Source organism: Lissotriton helveticus, chromosome 6 (assembly GCF_964261635.1).
Source record: "Lissotriton helveticus chromosome 6, aLisHel1.1, whole genome shotgun sequence".
Lineage (NCBI taxonomy): Eukaryota > Metazoa > Chordata > Amphibia > Caudata > Salamandridae > Lissotriton > Lissotriton helveticus.
Genome location: NC_136067.1, coordinates 703831031 through 703856724, shown reverse-complemented (window position 1 = coordinate 703856724; position 25694 = coordinate 703831031).

Sequence of the window (25694 nt, the reverse complement as noted above, 5' to 3'; positions counted from 1 at the left end):
AGCTTGCTTTTATATGTGGACTTATCAAACATGATTGGGTTTATTAAAAATAATTATTAATTATGAAAAAGAATTATTAAAAATAAGTGCTTTTAAAATTCGTTTTTTACTATTTACAAAGTTTAATACTCAAACTGTGACCTCCTAGCATTATAATTTAATTTAAGTTGTGTTGTACTGCATAATGAGGACATTTGCATATGGTATTTCACTTGGCGCAGGCGTAAAAAAGTAATTTTTTCTAAGGATTTGCCTGAGATATGTCTAATGTCCAATCTCTGCAATCTGTAAAGAACATTCTGAGGATGATTAATATGTAACACAATTATAGGATATTTCATTTTTAAGTGCCCCAAATATCAAAGTCGAATTTGGGTAAAATAGACTATTCAAACAGCATTCTTGCCATTTACAATAGCTTTAAAGTGCCTTAGGCTTCAGTAAATGCATATATTTAGGTATAATACAAATTTGCAGGTTGTTCCCATTTGGGGTTGCTTTTAATGGCTCAGTGAGCCAATGTGCCCGGTGCAGAGGTTTGAGTTTAATATCAGGGTGGAAGGTTCTAACTCTAGCTGGACCTACTGAGACGTTCATTCATTTTAGGTTGATGAACTGAGTACCGTTGCATAGGGTAGTAACGAACATTTGTTTTAAAGCTGGTATGTTATGTTATTATGTTCTGCGAATTATTCATAGTAAATGTTTTAATAAATCTAAGAATAGAAATAAATTGTAGCCTCTAACAAAAGTAATACATATAACATGTGTTTTTAAATAGGGTTAATTATTGCAGGTTAGAAAAAGTTAAGAAGGCTTTTTGTCTTTGACAGCTTCAGGGTGAGGAGAGAGAGAGGGCTGAGGATGCGAGGCAGATTTTGACCTTGAGGTCAGTAAGGTGGGAGTTGGGAGTGAGTGTAAACAGATGGAGAAATCATTGCTTGGAAAAGCAGGGCCTCAAAGGGGGTGATACATTCGTATTTCAACTTTTGAAAAATAGTGTCCATGTAGTTGCCTTAATTTAAGATGGTTAGTTACAGTTGATATTTTGTGTGTTATGTGAAGTATCAGCAGTATGTTGAAACAAGATGAGTTTTTTGTATGACTCGTTTGAGGGGAAAAAAAAAGTTTGTGTGTTTTTCATGTTCTTGCATTTTGTCCTTCTATGAATTGTTCCTGCTGGTACTGTGTGTCAGACGCGACACAGTTAGTTGTATTTGAAAACCGATCACCACTAACTGGTGACCTGATGTCAAAAGGAGGGTGAGGAAAGTAAAAGAAAGTGTAATTTTGATTTTTAAGCCTGACAAATTAAGCAGGCCCGAATATTGGATTTTGGGCTGCAGGTTCACAGTGCATAGAGTACATGACATGGTGTTGTGAGTCACCGCTCATTTACATATGCTATTGTTTTGTCTATGCTTTTTTTTTGTGCTTGGTATACAGCAAGTATATCTGATGGCTTGACGTGCTTTTTTTATTTTATGCATGTTTGTTTTATGTTGTTGCTTCTGATACTATTACAAGTTGTCCTGTGTTGTGAAGGGATGGTCATCACGATGCATATCGCTGCGCAACAGTTGGTTGGACTTTGTCTGATACTAAATTCCACAGATAATGATATTTCATGCTGTGAACATGCGAGACAACACTTCACCAGTGCATGTCTATTTTGGCTATAATGGTATTGAAGGAAAATAAAATGAGATATACAGGATCAAAGTGTGTCACCTGCAGTTAGTCACGTTACTGCCCCTTCCCTTAAGGAACAGGCAGCCCTAGATTTATGTATCCTGATTGGACGTAAGGATAAATTATAGATCTGTGACTCTTGTACATGGTGACCTAATTTCTACATTACATTAGTCAGTTTTGTTCTGCTTCCTAAGTAGTGTATGACTTTGTTCGTTAAAGGAAACCAGGTTTCATTTTTCCCTGAAGAAGGAACTGCAACATTAGCTGAGATTACCGTATATGGTGTAGCGGCCAGCGGCAGAGTTAAAATGTGTGTACTATTTTGACTTTTGTGTATCACCCATACTCTTGGTATTGTGTCACAAACTTGACTATCACCCGAGTAATTTCTTGTTCTTCCTATAGATTTTTCTTTTGCCGCTTCTCCCCTGATTGATGTCGTATTGTGCCTAGTTATTGGGGATTTTAGCTGTGTCCTAGTCCCATTTCTCTTTTCCGTATTCCTTTCACCAGTCAGCCCTTTTATTATTGTTGGTGTATTGTTCAGGTTCACACTTCCAGACTGCAGTAATGTGCCAGGGACCCCCATATTATGTATAATTCCCTTTTGTATGACCAGACTGGTTTTTAAGAATTTTCTTTAGGCCTACTTCGATGTTTTCCAGTCTGACTGTCAGGGTAGTGATGGACTGGTTAACTGACTCAATACTATAATAAGACAAGTTTTCCACCTCAATAGGAGATACCTTACATTTATTTTTTTGAACATGACAAATTTTCAATGACTATTTTAATTTGTTTTTTTACCCTTTTGTTCCTGCTTCTTTAATTTTCGGTGGGTTCAGATGTGTTCTAAATCATGGAAATACCAGGACTCTCTAGTTCTTGTCTTTTGTTTCCACATGTTGATCATTAGCCTTTGTATTGCATAGTGCACCTGATGCACAATTATTAAAGGGAGGTATCTACATGTCCCTGATAATCTGTATCATGTGATTTCTCTTTTGAGGTGTTCTAGATAAGGAATTTAGGAACACCTAGACGTAATCATTGAGAAGAAAAAAAAATGTTTACCCCATTAGACAATGCCACCATGTGTGAGGACATCCATCAGATAGAATTCCCATGTAACTATCTACCCTTACATGGCAGAGGATAATGAAGGGTACCAAATTGAAGAGATTAGAAGTATTGCCTTTGAGAATTACAGTGTATTCTAGACCAGAATTGTCCCATGGCGTATGGCCACTCCCTCGCAGATTGCAGGCCACGTGCTTGCAGCCCCATTGTTAAATACAATGAACTGTTTTTGTACTAAATTGAAGGAAACGAACAACTGTGTCACATTTCCTACGTCACAAGGTTCTGCGGTATCAAGTCATAATAATCTGCAGAACATTGATTTAAGCCTAATTCCCATCAGTGACAGCTGCAGATGAGGGTCGGACGTCTTGACCCTACAGCCCCAGCTCCCAGAAAGTAGTAATGCTGGACAGCGATTGCCAGCGCGCCATCAATGGTATCTCCAAAGCATCGTACTTGCTCCATCAGACGGCATTGAACATCACAGAACCAGAGTTTCAGTGCAAAAGAGTGATGGCAGGGCTGGTTTGAGGATTCAGTTTTCTACCTGTCAAGTGCTGGTAACCTCTGACAGTGTGCAGTCCCTTGAGCCCCTTGGCCTGAGTTTTTGCCACACACCCCCTTTTCTTTGCTCCAACGGAAGGGCAGTGCACCGGAGGATCCAAGATTGGCAAAAGGCACTACATTGTGGTACCCATGATGAAAGGAAAAATTAAATGAAAGAGCAGCCCGAGCATCCTCTGACACTGAATAGCGAGTGTTGGAGCCTGAAAGTGTTGCTGAGTGTGAAAGTCTGTTGCTCTTTCCTGATTAATAGTACTTGGGTCTGCATGAGATGATCTGTGCCCATGACCAACGAAGAGCACAATATCTGTAGTGCCTGCCGCAGAGGAAATATATTGGTGCACTGCATTGAGACATTGAGACTTTCGAGTGAGCTGTGAGTGTTTGCCAGGAGGGCACTCCAACGGATACTGAGAGGCACTATTTTCATGGAAGGCCTGATCCAAGAGGCCCAATGCGACAATGGGAGCAGATTTGATGGACGATAGAAGCCTACCAGAGAGGCTTAGAACGGACTTTGGGTATAGTTGTGGTTGCACAAGTGTTTCCAGTGCCACTGTATGAAGTGGGTGTTGGATATGTTCATGAAATGTGTAGAATGGAAAATGCTCACCTAGCAATGAATTAGGATTTGCCTGCGTAATGACAAAGGAGGGTCTGAGGTAATTCAGTTTTAACTCCATTTTGTATTCCGTCCCCATTTTGTGTTGCCTTTACACAGGCTGCTCGATGAACAAAGTGTCTCTGCCCTTTGGACTGCAACGAGTCGAAAACCCCCTCCGTCCTTGTTTTGAAATCAATCTCAGACACCAGCCGGCCTAACTAATTCTTGTCTGGACTACCTAATCCCTGTATCAACTATCTGTTAGCCTTTAGTATTCTTCTCTTGCCGTATCTTATCTTTTGGCCTTCGCTATTCTCTCCCTGTGTTTTCCTATTTCACAACCTTTCTTTTGAAGCATACAGACATGGCCTGCCATTACTGGATGACCTATAGGTGCTGTCATTGATTGACTTATGGGGTTGGGCAAAAACACGACTCAAGGGGGACGTTCTGGTTACATGATGCCTTGTTTTGAATGTTTTGCTATTGGCTAATATTTGGCAGATCTTGCATGTCCATATTAGGCCTTTTGCATGCTTGCATGAGCTAGGACTGCCCCTTGCTTTTATGATGAGTATGTAACCCTCACATATATAATGCCCCAGTGTTCTGTACTCTTGAGACTGCCTCATTCAGTTGCTACGGCTTCTGTGTGACGTAGTCTCACTCATTTGAGTTTAATAAAGATGTTCTTTTTATATTTCAGCTTATGTGCCAACTTCTTTGTTAGTTTAAAAGGATCAAGTATTAGTGAGACCCCTGAGAAGAAAGTTTAATTTCTTCAGCTTTCACATGCCCAGTAGTTAATCCAAAGTAATTAATGACAAGTAAGGGATGGTGGGGATGTACCCATGCACAAACTGGTGTCAGCATGCCCTTGTTGTCATCATCAGACTCAATCCCCTTTGTGGAGGACAAGTATGGTCTGTTAGCCAACTCTCCAAGTCATCTCCAGCTAGCAATTGCATAATTCAAAACTTGGTGTGCCTATTCCCCTATGAAGAGTGGACTATGGCTAGGGCCACCTGCCAGCTACCCGCTCCCCATATCAACGCTAATAGGAGACCGTTCAGTTAATGAAAAAGCATTTAGAGCGCACAAATGACACCTTAGCACAAAGGTACAGCGATCTGGGGAGCTGTAGCATCTTGGCTATTGCCACCTGCCCAAGTGAAGACGGGGGTTGTGAGCATCAAAATGTGATGGATCTATGTGCTGATCGTACCCGCCGATCCATGTTGCCTTATTTGATGGCTCTGTCAGTGTGGTGTATTTGGACACCCAGATATTTAAACGTGTTGTAACATGATTTGAGTCGGTGTGCCAGGGATGCATCTCTTTGGGGCTCAGGGGTCAGAGCAAGGGGGAGCAAGCAAGATTTGGGCCAGATGACTCTGAGACAGCTCTGAATTTGTCTAGTAAATGCATCAAGTGCAGCAGAGAACCTCCAATGTCACGCAAAAAGACCAGTGCATCATCCACGCAGAGGGGCTCAATGTGGTAAATGTTTAGTTCAGGAAGTCCCCAGTCTGCTGCCACAGGTGGTAGGCAAGTGGCTCCATGACAATCGCAAAGAGCAATGGCGACCGCGGGCTACCTTGTCTTGTGCCCCTAGAAATTGGGAAAGTGTCCAATATTAGCAGACCCGTTCTTACACTAGCCATCTGGTTAGAGCACAATGTCCGGATACATCCCAAAAACCCTGCCCCGAATTCCATATCGTGCTGTCTTATTTTGAGGAAAGTACTATGTCCTGGGATGTAATGGATGGTACAATAATACCAGTTTTTGTAAAGCACGAATAATTAAAAGGGTGAAAAGGCACTGTAGGCCATCAGGAAGATTAACTGAGCTATTGCCAAGTGTAAGTGTTGTCTCCTGTGAGAGTAACATCCCCAATAGGCACTCCTTCAATGAATTTCAATAAATGTTACAAAATGCTTTTAGTTGGTAGTTTCATATAGTTGTGTTTTTATTGTGTTTTTAGTTCCATACTATTGCATTCATAGTATATAAATCTTGCATACTTATTCATGCTTATTCAGACATTTCTGCCCAATGCATTTCGGGTTTGCCCTTCATCAGGGGTCTTAAATTCTGAAACCATTAAAATGAGACGTTTCAATCATCGGTACAGGATGAGCTGTTGTCAGTATCATTTTCAATTAGATTACAAGCGTGAAAACAGAGTGGTGAGTCTAAAACAGAACCTGTGAGCATTGCAAGAAAATCTTGGTGCCATGGAACGTGCATCAGTTAAAAGAATGTACTAAAAAAGTAACATCTGATGAGATACACATGTGACATGCCATTCAAAAAATCTGTCGATATTTAACTTGAACACAAAAGTGCGATGTAAACGATATGGAATGGTAATCGTGCTTATCTGTCCTATAATAAGTGTACAAATCAGTGAGCGAAGAGCACTTGGTGAATAAAGCTCGTTCAAGCGTTATCTGTGCGATGTTCGAATACATTAGTGATAGGCTCATGCAACCTGATATGGTGCCAAGTGGTTCTGACCTTTATAATTGACCTTAGGAAAAGTACAGAAACAATACTCACTATGGCAATCAACAAGTTGAATGAAGTAAACAATAGAATCGGCTTCACATCCACCATCAGAATGGACCATTGCGGTGGTTTCTAATAAAAGTAATATAAGATTCAAAAACACCAAATCCACAGTGGCAACTCATTTAAATTTGCACAACCACAATCCGAGCCAGCTTCGGTTCTGCATATTAGAAAACGTTCCTATTCTCCCTGGAAGAGACAACTCACAACACTTATTGAGAAGAGAGACATTTTGGATAAATCAATTGAACACGCTACATCCTAAAGGACTTAACTAACGTTTGGAATTAAGCTGTTTTTTATAAATCATGACTTGAACCTGACAAAATATTGCCACTGATGTTTTCCACTAAATTTGTAAGTGTGACACCTATTCGCATAACACAGGAGAAATCATGACTATCACATAGATATTAATTGTACAGAACATATTTTAATGCCCATGCATTCATTTAATTGTTTTTAGGATAAACACCTCATTATATATTGTTTAGTAGTATTGTTAATTAAACAGAAATTCATGTTTATTTTATTGATTTTGAGCCGAGCACATTCTCGCCGCACAATTTGTTATGTTACATGCACGCTCGCTTTTTTTTAAATCAACAACACTGGTTGACCCCTATTTACACCACTGTATTAGGAGCACCTCGCTATGACTAGCTTATTTACTCCATTTCAGACCATGTCTGGGATAACATGCGCAGAATACTCCTTTTAGACATGTCATCCGAATATTACGCAATCCACTATCACTATCGTCTACAGTTTCACACATACAATACATTTTTTATTGGGAACACGCACAAGGATTACGAGCGTTTTTTTAATAACTCGGACTAGTCTGTTTTTTCGCACACTCGGCCATGTATAGAAGTTTGTTTTCTATGGTCACGATCACCTGACCGGAACTTCTCTTGTAATTAAAAACAGTGCCGCCCGGCACCCACTAAGTACACGGACACGGACGTGATCGCTAAACAGCACACCTCCAGACTCCGGTGAGTGATATCAAGATTTCTATATTTGCGGTGCCGTAATGTTCATAGTAAACTTTGAGTAATGACTTGTAGTGACTGAGCTATTTTTATGGATAAGTGGCTCGATTATGACCATTTCCCACTACCATCTCAGTATATTTTAGCCTAATATAGTGATATGTAGACCTGTTTCTGACTTTACCTTGTTTTATGGCAGTGCTGACTATTGCCTTTGACATGCTCTCATGTTATCTTGCTTTGCAATTATATTATCACATACTATAGTGATGTGTAGGCCTGTATAGTATGAATACGCTACAAAGTAGGGTTTGATTATGTCCCTTTCTGACTTTATCTTGCTTAATTGCAGGGCTTGCCTATTGGCTTTGGCATGATCTTATCCCTTCTTGCATACTAATTTTGCTCTTTTGCTGGAACTGAGGCCTATGCTCGAGCAACTCCATATTCTGAGCTGTCGCCAACTTCTGAGCCTCTCTAGGTGAGAGGCTATGTTTTACTTTCCACTTGTTTTTCACCCTTCTTAAACTAGAGAGGACCGGTTCTTGTCAGAGGAATGTGCTCACTCTATTCCGAAGTCATAACAGAGGTTTGGCCAGCCAAAGCTGTGGCCTTGGCACGGAGTGGTACAGGAATCTGATGGGAAAGGAGGCGAAGCTTGCTAGAAGCTTCGACTAACGCTTCCATTTTCTACTAAAGGGAGTGTCCGAGCTCTAATTTCTGGTAGTTCATCACAGTACAGACGTGTAGCTGTGACGGTGGAGCAGAGAATCCTGTTTTGGCTGGAGAAACCCACTCCCCTCTAGCGAAGTGGAAATGGGATGTGCAGATACTTGGTGAGGTGTTCCACTAATCTCTAATAATTTTCCTACTGTTCATGCTTACTATCTCTTTCTGTTTTCAGGTTCCATACATTTATATACATATATTTCTACATATATGTTTGCCTTGATTGTGTTTCAATCATTCTATTGATATGTTAGAGTCTGCTATGATAGATGTATTTGGCTTACTGTGTGGTGTTATTATAATGTACTAATAAATATATATAGCAAATATACCGATTCGCCTTTTCCTTGTAGCAGGAGGTGTGGACTCTTCTTGGCCAAATGCTTATGTTGTAGAAGGATGGGTGAATTCCCTTCTAGCAGGTAATTGTGTTATAGGAAGTTGTTCTACTCCTTCCAAGTGATGTGCAAATCCTAAGTATTTCACCCCCAGAATATACTGACTGGTACCTTTCTCTTGTGGTGAGGGGTATTGTGTCTGTTGTATGTGGTTCTGTAGCAGAGAGTATCGGCTAATTGCCTCATGCACAGTGCCTGTCGCTAGGAGGATTGTTGTTGCAGAAATCCTCTCAGCAAGAGACAAGGTATAAGTGGTATTCCTACCTTGGGTAAGTATTGTAGAGTATTTTAGAGTTTGGTATTTTTAGGTCCCAGGGTGGATATGTCTGCATGACCTGATCATTGGCAAAAAAGAGGTAATTACATGACTCCTTGTTCTTTTAACAGGTCACACTTTCCTAGTGACGTTTTTTTCACCATATTTTAACCGTAAGTCGACTTTGCACTTCTTGTTAAGTCACTTTATTATCACAACGTCGTTATCTCTTACTCAACTTCAATTTTTCATTTAACTTACAGAGATGCTCTTGGGCATTTCTCATCGTGAAGTGACCTGTTTACCACCAATTATCGTGTCAATTACAAAGGGCAGGACCACTTGGCACCATATCACGTTGCATGAGCCTATCACTCACGTATTCCAACATCGCACAGATAACGCATGACAAAGCTTTATTCACCACGTGCTATTCGCTCACTGATTTAGACACTTATTATAGGACAGATAAGCATGATCACCATTCCATATCGTTTAGATTGCACTTTTGCGTTCAAGTTAAAAATCGACAATTTTTTTGAATGGCATGTCATATGTGTATCTCATCAGAGGTTACTTTTTTAGTACATTCATTTAACTGATGCACGTTCCATGATACAAAGATTTGCTTGCAAGGGTCACAGGTTCTTTTTTATACTCACCACTCTGTTTTCATGCTTGCAATCTAATTGAAACTGATACTGACAACAGCTCATCCTGTACCAATGATTGAAATGTCTCATTTTAATGCTTACAGAATTTAAGACCCCTGATGAAGGACAAGCCCAAAATGCATTGGGCAGAAATGTTTGAATAAGCATGAATAAGTATGCAAGATTTACATACTATGACTGCAATAGTAAGGGACTGAAAAAAAAAAAACACAGCTATATGAAACTACCAACTAAAAGCATTGTGTGAAATTTATTGAAATTCATTGAAGGAGTGCCTATTGGGGATGTTACTCTCACAGGAGACAACGCTTGCTCGTTAGTTGACTCACCCTCACGCACAGGAGGGTTCACCAACTAGGCACCCATGAACAAGAGTCACTTTTGATTACCTTAACAATACTAGGAGTGCGAACGTCCACGTTCCAGTTGGATTCCACACTATTGCCCATAGTCACATGGTGCTGGGCTAACCAGTAGCCGGGGATTGAACCGTGAGCCCCTGTGTTCTGGAGTCAGTCCCCCTGGCTGCTGTGCCCCACCTTTTCCACATCCTCTAAAAGTGGACATCTAATGGATAATGTCCCGGTTTTGGGGAGGACCTCTATTAGCGCTTCAAGTTGTGAGTCTGGAAGCTGGCCACATGATCTGGCTTCATTAAACACCTCAAGGAGGAGCTGGGTAAGGAGGGCAGAGAACATGGTATAGTATTCAACGGGCAGCTTATCTGTGCCCAGGATCTTTTTTTTGGGCCATCTGAACTAGGGCCGGTCTAACCTCTTCCAGTTAAATGGGTTCTTCCAGTTCAGCTCTCTGGATGTGCCCTTTCTATGGAAAAGAATATTTCAGCAACTTATCTGGAAGTAATGTTCTCATCAGCTAGTTCTCGAGAAACAGCTCCCCACTGGGTCATTCAAAGAATCCCGGTAGGAGGATGTTGTTGCACCTACAGTGCCCCTCTGCTTCTGCGTTGAGGTGGAGACTGGCCACCTCCTCCCCCATGGTCTCCAGCTGTGCCTGTAGCTCCTGTGCCATAGGTCTTTTTGTAGTCAGGGCGGAATCCGTTTCAGCCACCAAGTCAGTCAGCTTGTGGTGGTCATCTGCAGAAAATTCACGTCCAATGAGACGGTGTCAATCCGGGCCTCCAAGGAGGTTTTAGTGTTGAGAACGTTCGGCAATACTTTGTCAAACTGAGTGGATTGGGCTTCGAGGGTAGCTTCATGGTGGTTCAAAGTGTCCAGGGTACAGTCTGTGGGAGCATAGGACGCCGTCAACTCACCATTACAGTGAGGCAGAGGTCTAGTGGCCTTTGGTTTCACCATCATTATGACCATACAGTATGTAAAACGTACGCCAGATTGTCTGCTGTAAATAGGACAGAAGGTCTAATGTACTTAACCCAGTAGTCCAAAGTTCATTTGGGCTGTCGGCGTAAGGTTTCTGTTGGTGGAAACTTTGAGGGCACTCAACTCTAAATAGAGCAGGTGAACAGGCAGTTTGGCACAAATGGAACTGCATTATATTTGTGCTGGGGTACCATTTGCCAAACTCCAAATAAGGCCCTTAGTTCTCTCCCATTTGAACAGAAGCAACACCCTACTCAGTAGTCTCCACCCTGGCCTAAATGCAGTACCGCAGCTCATCAAGGGCTCAAAGAAATTGACATTTCCCCATGCTAAAAGACCTACTTTGGCTCCCCCTTCTAACCTTGATCATCTTCGAGACTATCAGAACCACTTATAAAGCCCTAAACAACAAGCTCCCAGCTCTCCTGGCATAAACTAGTCATGTCTCGGGGACCACACCAGACAAGTAGGCTTAATTTTTAAAAATCTAAGGCAAAACAATGCAGGACAGAGAAGACGAGAAGGCAAGTGCTCCCAGGAATTAGATCAACATCCCTATCAACATTAGATCAGCACCAACTGTCCTATAACTAAGCTTCATGAAGTAATACTACTTGCAGCATTTTTTTTACAGAGTTTTATATAGCGCAAACCTGACCCGAATCGGGTATCAGAGCGCTTTACATAGCACCAGTTGCATTACATGAGGACACATTCATTTTTGTTAGGCACACAATCAAAAGTCACAACCCCCTTTCTAAACGAGTATAAACAGTTCAACGCACCACAGCTCTACATAATGTGAAACTTACATGTTTATAAGTGAAGGAAACAATTCAGTGACCAAAACTATAAGATGGAAAATAAAGATGTCATTGTATGCCTTACTGTACTCCAGTTGGGAGTGTCTTGTTTTCAATAATACAAGAGGAAACCCTCACCAGCTTTTACATATTAGCCATTTCGCTTCTCAGCCCTTCTTATTTCCACAGCCGCATGACCTCTTTTCCAATTTTTAATTTTAATAATTCTTCCTTTTAAATGGATGATCCCAATGGTATATCTCAGTCTTGTGGTGCAACTCTTTCGTAATTACTTTTATTGCATGTATGATAATGATCTTTTGTAATAAAAGGAAATCCAGTCTGCTTGCAAATCATTAGTCAGCCAGCACCTTGCTGTCCAAGGCTCAGTCAATCTACAATCTTTTGTACATTTAATTACAATAATTTATTGTGTGAGGCACTTCACGTATGAATTCAAAGGCATATACCATCTTTTGAAAATATTTGACAAGAACGGTGACAGTTAAAGTATATGATATTGTTGCTGAAGGGACTTTTTAGTTTGGTATACGGACATGGAAACCTCAACTTTAAAGTAGTTTAAAAAGCAAGCCAATTTAGAAAGGGCATGCAGTTTAAACCACGAGTCCATGCATAAAAACAGGTTTGAATTAAGGCAACCTTTGCAAATGTCAAGAAGGTTGTAGTAACGATTCACAGGAAACATGGATGTTCTCTTGAAGATATGCTTTATTGATGACAGGGACTGTGCAGCAGCCGGTACACCAAACCACCATTGAGCCAACAGTGCTCAAATTCAAAACCCCAAACATTCCAGGTTCTGCTGTGGAATGTACACGAGCCAAAGAGGAAAACACTACATTATACCCATTGTCAAAATATAACAAAGAACATGTTAAAACCAGGAAGAAAAAGGAAGGGAAGGAAGGAAAACAGGAATGTCGGAAAGGAAAAATTAAATCAAGAGAACAAAGAAAGGCGCAGCATGAAAGAAACAAAAAAAAAAACTCATCGAAATCTATACGGTACAGTACGTTGTCTAATGCTACTGCACAAACTCAATGGTGAAGGAGGATTCCAGTATTTATCATTAGAAACATCAGGAGGATTGGAATCAATGCTTCTGTTAGAAAAATGTCCTGACAACTTAACAACCCTGGACACTTTCCACCAATGTTTGTTGTTCACCCTGACAAAATTACCACAAACCATATCCACAACCATGGAATCAAAAACTTTGAATCTCCTTTCTTGCTGTGAACAGGAATCTTCACATGTACAGTATCTCCAACAACAATTGTATGGGGAGCAGATTTATTTCTGGAATCAAATTAAGACTTTTGGATAAGCTGAGCTTTGGAAAGATTCTCTCTGAAGAAGAGCGTCAACTCCCACCAAGGCATTCATCTTAACCCACCTAGACATCCACCCAGGACACACCTTGGAGGAAGGCTTCCTTCCCGGCAACAATTCAAAAGGAGAAACCTTTGTGGACGAGTGGGGTGTGGTACGGTAGAACCACAGCATTGAACGCACAGCGTTCTGGACAACACACTTACTGGCAACTGCCCATTGAGCGCAACTGTTTAGAACCTTGTTCATACGTTCCACAAGCCTGTTAGTTTGCGGGTGATAAAGGGAGCTCTTGGAGTGAGTGATACCACCTTGGTTTAGAAAGTCTTGAAATTCCTGACTGACAAACTGTACCCAATATTGTCAGATACAATGGTAGAGGGGAAACCCTCCCGCATGAAAATGTCCTTGAGGAAATCAATAACATTCTTGGAACTGGATTCGCCCAAAAAAACTAACCTCTGGCCACTTAGCATAATAGACTATGGCAGTAAAAGCAAAGAGATAGGACAGCGGAAGAAGGTTGAAAGATCCAACTAAATCAATGCCAATTTTCTCCCAGGGCCTCGTAGGAAGATCAATAGGTTGGAGAGGAAGAATCCTCACTTCCAGGCCTTTTTCAGGACTCAAACATACAACATACTCACCCACAAAAACATCAATATCTTTGTCCATAATGGGCCACCAAAAACACTTGCGTAACCTAGGCTTGGTGAGTGCCTTTCCCAAATGCCCCTCATCAACACCACCAATTAATCTGCTTCTAAACTTCTTTGGGGGATTAACCTTTCACAACACAACAAAATACCATCCTCCACAGAGAGTTCAATAGAGAATTTGACAAAGGTTTGCAAAGGAAAAGGTACATTCTTCTCCTTAGGCCATCCATTCTTGACATACTTAATGACCTGGCAAAGCAAAACATCCTTGGACAACTCACTCCTCCACTCATCCTCACTAACAGCACACATATCGCCCGTGACCAAAGAGGCGATGAAACAATTGTCCAAATCATCACCATCATCATCTTGACAAAAATCATCATCTGAGGGGGCATGGCTAGCCGAAAACCGAGATGGCTGCTCTGGGGTAGAGCTCTGGTCGGCCGCTGGCTAATTCCCCGCTGAAATCCACCAAACAGATCCGTCTGACCAGAATCATCGAGGTCAGAAGAGCGCCTCGAGCCACAGATTACCCGGAACTATCCCTGAGACGATTTGATCATCGAACGCCGGCGCCAGCACAAATTTTATTCCGCGGCCAGGAGACGAGGGCGGGCCCGGCAGTGAAGACGAACGGCCTGTGCTGCAGCTGGGACACGCGCTGGCGAGACGTCGGCTCGGAACTCTAATTAAGACTGCCGGATTTTCCTGCCATGGGAAGGCATAGCCTGGACAAGTCTGGAGACGCTGGGAATCACTGAGCTGTGCTCCAGTCAGCCGGTGAGTTGCGTCAGCCCCGGGCGCCATGTTGCAAGTGCCTGGCCTGAGCGGACTGCGCGGAGCATTGCTGCCTGGAAAGATCCGAGTGCTGAGTGTGGACTGGGGGATGTCCTCAACAACTATGCGACCCCGCTTGTTAGTGGGGATAATGTGGGGACCCAAGGATGTTTAGGAGCTAGTGAGGCCAATTCCTCTGGACTTGATCTCCCCCCGCCCCCTCCCTTTCTTTTCTCCAGCTGAAGGCCTGCTCTTACAGGGAGTAGGGGGCTCAACTCACCAGTGGCTGGCAGTGATGGTCCTTAAACTTCCCTGTACATTGATGCCTGGGCAGCATTGACCTCGGCCAGGAACCCCGCGAGTCCTAGAATGCGCCGCTACACACTTCTCCAGCTGCCATTTTGAAACACGCACGAAGTAAGGACAAGTGCCCAGCAGCTGTAAGACGTTCTGTGGTTGGGCTCACGCTCCCCCTGGATATCCTTACTTTTGCCGCTTTCTGCTTGAGGTGGAGGAGCAGGACACAATGGCCACATCAAGGGGCCCAAAGCCATCCACTCTCCAAAAGCTGTCTAAATATGCCAACTCCAAATCCGGAGACTTGAAGGTGACGCAACCGGGGGAAGGTATAAAACGGCAGTCCACGGACGAAGGCCCGACACTGGCGGACATAATGGAGGCAGTACAGTGGGTCCACACGGCGCTGGAGCTCAACATTGATACTGTCTCCATAGATGTCAACTTGATCCGTGCTGATCTGAGAAAAATAGGAGACCGAGTCACTTCAAATGAAGGGTCTATCGCTAAGCTTACGACCTCCACCACACACCTGGAATCGGTGGTCAAGACTTTGCAATCCCAGACTACTGACCTCGAAGCCCGGCTAGAAGATTATGAAGGGCGCGCAAGAAGAAACAACGTCCGCATTTTAGGAGTTCCCGAACGGGCAGAGAGGCCAGCTACTGATCATTTTGTGGAAGACTTAATTCAAAATCATCTGCAACCACAGTCCCTTTCCAACTACTTCTCCATCGAAAGTGCACATAGAGTTCCGGGGGGCCCTCCGAAGCCGGGTGCCCCCTCATCCCATCCTGGCGTGAATCTTCAATTTTCGGGACCGCGACATTATCCTCCAGGCCGCTAGGAATGGTCCACCCTTAAAATACAAGAATTCCAGCATAACCTTTTTTCCAGACTTCCCTCACAAGGTGCAGTTGAAACGTCGCTCCTTCCTGGAAGTCAAACGTGGTATTCGGGGGCATAATTTGAAGTACGCCATGCTTTTTCCAGCGAAGCTACGGGTGCAGGTGGACGGCAAATCGCTGTTCTTCCAGCCTCCAGGGGAGACCTGGGACTGGTTAGAGAGGTGGAAATCAGCTTCGGACCAGGACGCCGCTTCCCAAAACCACACACAAGACTCCGAACATCCTCCAGGGAGACTTAGTTGAACTCTGATGGTGCAGGTAGCAAATTAATCAATGTATATTGGGACTCATTTCTTGTACCTTGTAAGTGACTGTGACATTGCTTGAGCCTCTGGGTCACATTTCTGGGGCGCTGTGCTCGAGATTCGATTGTTAAGTGCATACTTGGCTATGAATATTTGTTTTTAGGTAATTATTTTTGGCCCACTCGAAACAGACTCTTGGAGTGAATGGAACTGATGGGATTTGGTTTACTGAGGTGCTTGGGATCATAGACTCCCACTTAAAGTTGCTTGTTCTTTAGAGTTAGATTCTGGACAGGTATATGGTTCTTTTGTGGGAAGAGGGTTGAATCTTAGGACACGTTGGTTAAGTAGCGTTTCCCTCCAATCGGGTTCTTTATGGGTATCCAACCGCTCTGCAAATTGGTGTGGTGGGCAGTTCTGCGTACACGTTGCAGGGAGGCAGGGTGGGGGGGGGGCCAGGGTGTTCTACAATGGGGGCTGTTTGGTTTTTGTTTTCTGTTTTAAGCAATCTGTCTTTGATGCTCATGTACATTTATACGATGGTAGCTGATGCATATGGCGACTCTATCTATATGGTCTAGTCTAGTGCCCTAGTGTGTAATGTGATTCGTTGGCCCCCGTGGGAGGTGGGGCTCATGATTCAAGATCCTAATGGGTGACACTCCTACATTCTCCACTCCCCGGAGTCAAATTAAACTGATTACCTGGAATGTTAATGGTTTAGGAGATCAGATCAAAAGGGGGTTAGTCTTACAAGATTTGAAGCGGCACTCCCCAGACCTTATACTGCTTCAGGAGAGACACATACAGGGCACCACATATAAGGCACTGAACTGCTGGTGCTACAAACTGCTCGCCCATGCGGGTTACACTAGGGGATCCAGGGGGGTGGGTATCCCCGCAAGGCCTTCCCTTCTCTTTCAGGTTAAGAAAGTCACACACGACCCGGATGGATGATTTGTCACCGCCTCTGGGGATTGGGAAAGTCGATCGCTCAATGTGATCTCCCTGTATATTTCCCCTAAACTTCACTCTGCCACCTTGACTGCCTTGGACTTGCACCTGTTAAACTTACCTGATGGAGACACCTTATTGGGGTGGGGGTTGTAACGCACCATGATCGAAGAACTAGACCATTTGCCTTTTCAGGGGAAATTGCTCTTGGAATTCTTATCGGCTCTTGGACTGATGGACCCGTAGCATACTCTCCACCCCTTTGATCGGGAGTATATATTCCTGTCCAGTGTCCATGGGAGTCTGTCCTGTATCGATCATCTTTTCTGCCAAGCCTCCCAGCTTTCCATGTTTGGCGAAATTTCCTTTTTACCCAGGGGCATATCAGATCATTCCCCAATCCTAGTGCATTATGGTGGTGCTCCTCCCCGTTAACTTCGAGAGATGGCCCTTAACCCTTGGTATCTCAAAGTTCCAGACATACGAGATAAGGTGATAAAGGCCACGTCCGATTATTTTGCAGAAAATGAGGGCTCCGTCGATTCAGATGTCACACTGTGGGAGGCATATACGACAGTGATTCGTGGGTGTGGGGTGGTAGCGGTGGCAGGCCACCACAAGGAAAAACGTAAGCGGCTAGAAGATATTGAATCAGAAGTGGCTACTCCTGAACGTGATCTTATTACATCTGCTTCCCCCAATATTTTGCTTAGGCTTGCAGTGAAGCAGAAGGAATACCACGATATTGCTAGTGAGGCAGCCTAGGCACACTATCGTTTAACCCAATATAGGGTATATGAAATAGGGGATAGAGCCAGTAAGTTGTTGGCAGGGTTAGATAAGCGAGAAGTAGCCAATAGGTGGGTGTCTGAAATTGTGGCTCCGGATGGAGAGAGACATGGCGACTGGGACGGAATTGTGGAGACTTTTCTCCAATCATTTTGAACGTCTCTATGTCCCCACATCTACTTCTACCCAGGAGGAGGCCGTCAACTTGCTTTCCACCCTCCCTCTACCGAGCTTAGACCCACAGGATGCGGAGGACCTTGACGCTCCCCTCGATTGCGAGGAGGTGTGGAAAGCTATTGGGGCCTTGCATTCTGGGAAGGTCATGGGACCTAGTGGCCTCCGAATCGAGCTCTACAAAGCAGCCTCACCGGTTATAGCTCTGTATCTCCTGTGAATGTACAATGAAAGTGTCAAAATGGGACCCTCCCTGAGACACAACGCTTGGCTAATATAGCAGTTATGTACAAGGAAGGGAAACCCAGAGATCAATGTGGCTCCTATCGACCGATTTCCCTTCCCAACCCTGAGGTCAAAATCCTGGCTAAACTTTTGGCTCTTCACCTGTCACCCATCTACATAAATTAATCCACCCGGACCAATCAGGCTTTATGCTAACCAAAAATACGCCACCTCTTCTGAGTGTTGGGCAGGGCCTCCACCATACATGAAGACGCGATAATTGTGTCCCTAGACGCTAAAATGGTGTTTGATATGATGGAATGGCCCTTTTTATTTACCTTCTTGGAGAGATATGGTTTTGGTCCATGCTTCATGGCCTGGATACATTTATTATATTCCAAGCCCTTGGCCCGCCTTACAGTCAATGGTGGCAGGTCGGCAATTTTCGAACTGGGGAAGGGCACGAGGCAGGGCTGTCCCCTGTCGCTGCTGCTGTTTGCGTTAGCACCCAAGCCCTTAGCTGCATGGATTAGATGGGACCCGTCCATCTGCGGACTAAATTAGGCCCCTGGACTGGTCATATAGAATAGCCCTCTATGCGGATGATATTCTTTTGTATTTAGCCAAGCCCTGGTATTCGTTGCACTCAGTGCTCCATATCCTGGCCCTTTTCCAGAAATACTCGGGCTACACTATTAATTGGGACAAATCCTTGGTATATGTCCTCAGTGGAAATCCACCACAGCTCCCCCGGGGTTGTACGGCCAGTATTGTCACAGAGGGATTACGCTAGTAGGTATCAATATCACGACCGACCAGGATACTTTCCACAGGAGAAATCTCCGTCCTCCCCTACATCGCCTTCGAGCGGATGTGCAACAATGGAGAGGGCTGCCCCTTACCCTACTTGGAAGGCCTGCCCTTTTCAAAATTATGGCACTCCGGCTGCTTTCTGGATAAACTCCTATGCAGTTGGTATGATGGTGGTATTCCTCTCCCCGCAATTAAAACATATTATTGAGCCTCTCAGTTAGTGGTCCTCAATCACTGGGCCCATCGTCCTGTGACAGATCCAGCATATAGAATGGGCCGTTTTAATATGAAGGCCGGTAATTATATGAGGACGCTATACGGCGGGCCCCAACATGTACCTATATTTCCTCCCACCTCCACCATAGTTTCAATTTGGCAAGCAGCTACCACCGTGCTAGGCTGGAAGGGTAAAATTACAGGAGTTACCCATTTATTGGAATCCTGTCACCTAGGGATGTTGTCAAACCATCCCAGTTTTGATAAATGGGACCTTATTGTTTTCTCTGCAGTTGGAGACATGTGGGGAAAGTGAAGGGTGGTTTACTTACTTTAATTACAAGCTAAATACCAGTTGCATGAGGGGAAAACATTCCGCTACCTACAAGCACGTAGCGCACTCACCAAAGCCATCCCCAAAGGCTCTGATCTCCCTGTTTCATCACCTTTCGAAGATAGACTCCTAGACGACTACCTGCCGGATAAGGCTATTTCCTTAACTTATCGTGACGACTGAAGGAGCTGGTGGCGAGCTGAAGCGGAGAGGATCGGGAACGGCGGGACCGAGCCCCAAGGTTGCACTGACAGAGATCTAGGAGGCGCCAGTGTGTGCGACACGATGGAGCTGAGGCACACGAAACGGCTGCTGCTATGCTGCCAAGAGCCCTGATCTGGCGGGTTTGAGCCAGTGGGAGAGAAAGGGTTTGAAGCAGAGAGTATCGCGAGTCGCAGGACGGAGCCCCGAGATCGCACTGCCAGACACCTAAGAGTCACCAGTGAGCACGCTGCGGTAGAGCTGAAGTGCGCAAAGCAGCCTCTGCTACACTACTGAGAGGCCTAAGCTGGGAGATTTGTGCCGGTTGGAGATAAAGTATTTGCGTGAGAGGCCTGGGAGCTTTGTGAGCGCGGGCCTGGCGATCTCAAGCTGACGGCGGTGAGGAGGTATTTATGCGGATGAAGCACCCGAGTATTACATGGAGGCATAAGAACGGTTATCAGCAAGGGGGGCACCCCATGACGGAGAGGGAAGTTCTTCCTCCCCTCCCCCTGATAAATATTGACGGGCTGACTAGACGTGGAAAACCAACCACAGGAAGCCCAGAGAGCCGGTGACTGTCCAGGCCGAGGGGTCCAACAACGAGATGAGGCAGAACATGAAGCCGGACCAGATGTATCCTGGATATCGGTGGCATTCCGGGGGCTTGCCTGACGTGCCTGACCTTAACATGGCAGGCAGTAAATCTTTCACAACCCTAATCCCGTTGCTACTCATCCAGATGCTGGTGTGTCCCCGCTCGAGGCTCCCCTCGAGCGAAAGTCTAAAATGGGTACCGGCTGTTTCTGACTCAAAGGTCAGAATCCCTGGCCTGACCCCAAGATGGCTGCCATAGTTTCCCCTACCACCAGACTCCGACCAGACCTTGATTACATCCCCCATCGGCCTACATGGTAGCCCCAGTTCCTTCTCTGGTTTGCTTTTACCCCCTCCCCCTGCCTTCTTCTGTTACCTCTATCCTGATAGCCTATGTAACTAGTCAAAACTGTTTTTCTCGAATGTTGAGACCTGAGCAACATGGCTGATGTCCGGTGGAGTTGCTAGACAGCTAATGAGGAGATTGGCCCTGGTTTCCCCCTCGACCGTCACCTACCCAGCCGGACATTGGACACAGTTCTTCCTTGTCTCCCTGATATGGCTCCTTCCTCCCCTCCTTTCCTACAAATTCTCTCAACCTCGTTGTTTGTTTACTGTACATTACTACGCAATTGTAACTGATGTAATTTGTAACGCAATGTTCCTCTGGTATAACGCTCCGATAGCTCCGGGTCTAGCCAGCACTATATAAACCATTTTAGATATACCATATAATGCAACAATCCTCTGGTTAAGCGCTCTGATATCTCTGGGTCTAGCCAGCGCTATATAACCTTCTCAAATCAAATAAACTAAAAACTGTTTTTCCTGAACGCTGAGACCTAAGTAACATGGCTAATGCCCGGTGGAGCTGCTAGACAGCTAATGAGGAGATTGGCCCTGGTTTCCCCCTTGACCGTCACCTACCCAGACGGACATTGGGCACAGTTCCTCCTAGTCTCCCCGCTATTACTCCTTCCTCCCCTCCCTCCTATGAATTCTTGAAACATTGTTTGTGTACTGTACCTTACTATGCTCTTGTATCTGATGTAACTTTTAACACAACAATCCTAAATGTAAAGCGCTCTGAAACCCTCCTTGGTCAAGTTTGTGCTATATAAAACTTTATTATAAAAAAAAGATACTTAATAATCTACCAGAATCACTCGATAAAATTTGAAAGAAATGGGTGGCCGACTTAGGGGACATACCGGATGAGGATTGGAGAGAGCCCCTGGCTTCTCCTAGGAAAGTGGCCATCAGATCCCGATTTAAATTAATTCAATTGAAACTATTACATCGAGCCTTTTCTACCTCCACAGCTCTCGTTAAGATGGGATTCACAACCTCACCACTTTGCCCCCGTGCTTGTGGTGTCATAGGCACTTTTCTACATCAATGGTGGGACTGCCCGGTTCTCCAACATTACTGGAATGAGATCATATCCACGATGTCCAAAATATGTCAGACACCGATAGGGCTTTACCCTAATCTCTGTCTCTTAAACATCTGGGGCGCCACTGATCTGAATCGCACCGAACAAATGTGGGTCTCTCTGGGCTGCATTGTAGCAAAGAGGAACATTGCCAGAACATGGAAGGGAGGAGTTGTGCCCAGCAGTACGGACTGGGCTACAAATATGGATTGGTGCATGCAAGCCGAGAGGGTGATATTTGAAGGTAGAGGCTGTCCGGGCAAATGGACTAGACTAAGGAGCACATGGAATGAATATAGAGGACTCTTATGTACCCCCTTTGCAGATGATACTCCATATAATGTCGATAGGGAGTCCCATTAGAGATTTAATACCATGTGATATCTATATGTCATCGCCTATGTTTATTTTGATTTTATTGATTATATATGTGAGCCATTTATTTTGAATGATGTGTCCTATTTGACAATTGCTTTCTTTCAGTTGTCGTTCTTCATTGTATTGTTATTTTATGTTCATAATACAAAGATTTTTTTTAAAAAAAGAATCATAATCAGAGACAGGAAACCTTGAGAAATAATCTGCCCTGCTGTTCTTATTACCAGGACGGGTAAGAAACATCAAATTCACACTGAAGCAACTTGGTTGTCAATCTGGCAATTCTGGGAGTGTGTTTCCTGTTTTTGTCTCCAGACAGGATAGAAACCAGTAGAGAGTGATCTGTGTATAGCACGAAATGGTTTCCCCAGATGTAGGAATGAAATTTCCTGATGGCCCAACAACAAGCCAACAGTTCCCTCTCAATGACAGAGAAGTTCAACTCAGAACCACGCAACACTCTAGACGCATAACCCAAGGTATTCTCAGTGCCATTGCTTGTCTGAGTGAGAATGGCACCTAACCAAACACCACAAGCATCAACAGGGATGGTGCACATGAGATTAAGATCAAAAGGTTTGAGAATATTGGGACAAACTAGCTGACATTTGATCCATTCAAACACTTCCTGACAGAGATTATCCCAGACAAACAGGACACTCTTCTTCAACATGTTGGTGAGGGGCTGTACCTTAGAAGCATAATCAGGAACAAAACATGAGTAAAATTCACAGAGACCAATGAACAACTTGAGTCCCACCTTACCAGTAGGTGCTGAACTGTCAACAATAGCCTTGACCAGACCAGGTCTTGGTTCAACTCCATGTTCCGACAAAACATGACCCGAGTACTCCACCTTCTATACTGAGAAAATACACTTTTCTTTTTTTAGAACAAGATCCTTCTCTTGCATTATATGAAGAACACGATACAAAGAATCATTGTGTTCCTCCTTTGATTCACCATAAATCAAAACATTGCCCTGAAAGACAGCAACACCTTTGACCCCTTTGAGCATCTGACTCATGATCCTCTGTAAAACTGCTGCAGCAGAGGCAAGACCGAAAGGCATGTAACAAAATTGAAATGTGCCAATCGGTGACACAAATGCTGTGAGGTGCTTTAAGAAGGATCTAAGACTACCTGGTGGTAGGCTGACGCTAAGTCCAATTTACTGAATCATTTGGACCCTTTGATCATGGTAAGCATCTCTGGAATTTTGGGGAGAGGTTGAAAACCAACCCAGATATTTTTGCTGAGATTGCGTAAGTCAATACAAACACGAAGATCACCATTTTTCTTCTGGGCAACAACCAAAGGAGAAAGCCAGAGAGACGATTCAATTGGTTCAATGATGCCCTTCTGGCACGTGTCATAAAGTTCCTGTTCAGGCTAAAGGGGAAACTCCTGCGCCAGTGCTTTACGGGAATGGCATCATCCTTAATCCCTAATCTGATGCTTGAAACCCCTGATCTGTCCCAATGCCCCACCAAAAACAGCAGAAAACGTCGGTAAACGACATCTGAGAGATCATTAAATGAGACAATAGAGACCTGTTCCTTAGTACCCGGCTTAAGAACCGTCTGGAAATGACCTTGATGGAACCATCCTAGAATGGACAAACCCTTGATTTGCCACATACACCTTGCCATGGATCTTTCTACCTTTAAATTCAAGAATGTCCTCAAAATACCCTGCCAGCTCTATCATACGTCCCTCATGAGAAACAGGAGCCCTATCAGGAGGTTCTAAAGGGCGAGAACTCCACACTACGCCAAACAGGTCTTGAGTGATCATGGTAATTCTTGCACCAGGATCCACCAGAAGAAACACCTTCACACAGCAGAGCAGGTGATTGCAGTAAACGACACACCAGGTGTGCATGTAACCAACACTATTAAAACAAGGACTTGAAATTGAAGGATAACAAGTTGGAACACAAGGGGTGCATGTCACCGAACACACTGTAGATTTGAATGGCAGTAAATGACACACAAGGTGTGCGTGCCACAGACACTATTAAAACAAGTACTTGAAACTGAAGGATAACAAGTTGGCACACGAGATGTGTGTGTCACTGAACACACTGTAGATTTGAATAACTGTCTAAAAATATGTGTGAAGACACACAATGCGTGCGTGTCGCATGTGATATGACTTTAGAAGAAAGACATTAAGCCAAAAGAAAATGCCACGATCTCATTGGAGAAAAGCACCAAAAGCTCCTGCAGGCCAACACAAAATGGCCACTACACTGCATAAGGTGCGTGCAGCGTACACTGCCTGACCCTTTTTGCAATGTGCCGGTGAAAGAATGGTGGCTAGTGAGATTGAGCGCACAAGAACTTCAACTGGCCGATCTCAAAATGGCCGCTACCCTGCGTAATTTGAATGCAGTGTATATTGCCTGGACCTCTCCGAAACACAGCCAGGCAAGAGAATGGTGGCTCGAGTGACGTAGGAACCACTGTTCCGACAAACAACGAGCAGCGTGGCTGCTGCCAGAAATTGTCAAACGAGAAAGAAAAACAAAGTACCTCAGCTTCCAGTGCTTGGGATTGTGTCCAGAAACAAACAAGGACTCACTGCTGGACTTCAGCCGGCAAACAGCCTGCTGATGAAGGTAGTAGAACGAGACGCGTTGGACAGGACTGGTAAGTTCACGTGGGTCCTGCCGTCTGCTGCCACTAGTCACCACGTATATTGTAGTAACAATTCACAGGAAACTTGGAAGCTCTCTTGAAGATATACTTTTTTGATGACAGGGACTGTGCAGCAGCCAGTTGAACAAACAACCATCGAGCCAACAGTGCTTGAATTCAAAACCCCAAACATTCCAGGTTCTGTTGTGGAATGCACATGAGATAGCACCCACGAGAGGTGAGCATTCCACAAGAGAAAACACAAAGAAGAAATCACTACAAAGGTATATGTAGGATATGTAGGTACAATGATTAGCAAACTATCATAATAGAAAACAGTAATAAATAAAAACAACGTCAATATCCAAAATCAGTTTAACAACTTGCTTTAATATGTAGAAAGAAAAGTACTACTTCTTTTTGTATTGCCCTTTCCCCCATCCGCTGTTTGGTATTGCAGAATGTTTTACTTCTTTTTGTCAGAAAATGTTTTTGTGTCTACTAGGGAGATGATGGAGACATTTTGCGACAGAACAAAGCTTTAAGAGTGAGGGTAGCATCCAAGGCTGACGTGATCCAGTTGTTAAAGAGGCCTATGGCAATATTTATGTCCCTCTGCCGGTTAGATAGAGGTCTATCTAAAAGTGACTATTCTGTGGAGTTACAGCTTGGACCACAGGCAATACAGTAATTTTGGAGGCAGATTGAAGCTGGCTTTAGTGTGAATTGTCTTGTTGATACTGAAAAAATGCCCTTATGATCAATCCAGGTGAGCTCTAAAGATTAGAGGGAACCTACTAAGGGGTGGCATGCATAGACCTGGTCAAGTATACATGAGAACAAGTCCTGTGCACACGTATTACAGTTTTGGGTTCACCTGCCAGAACCAAATGAGTTAGGCAAAAGTTCAAATAAATATAATCGAGGTCCAGCTGGTGTGCAGGTACGGTGAGATTAACAGACCGGC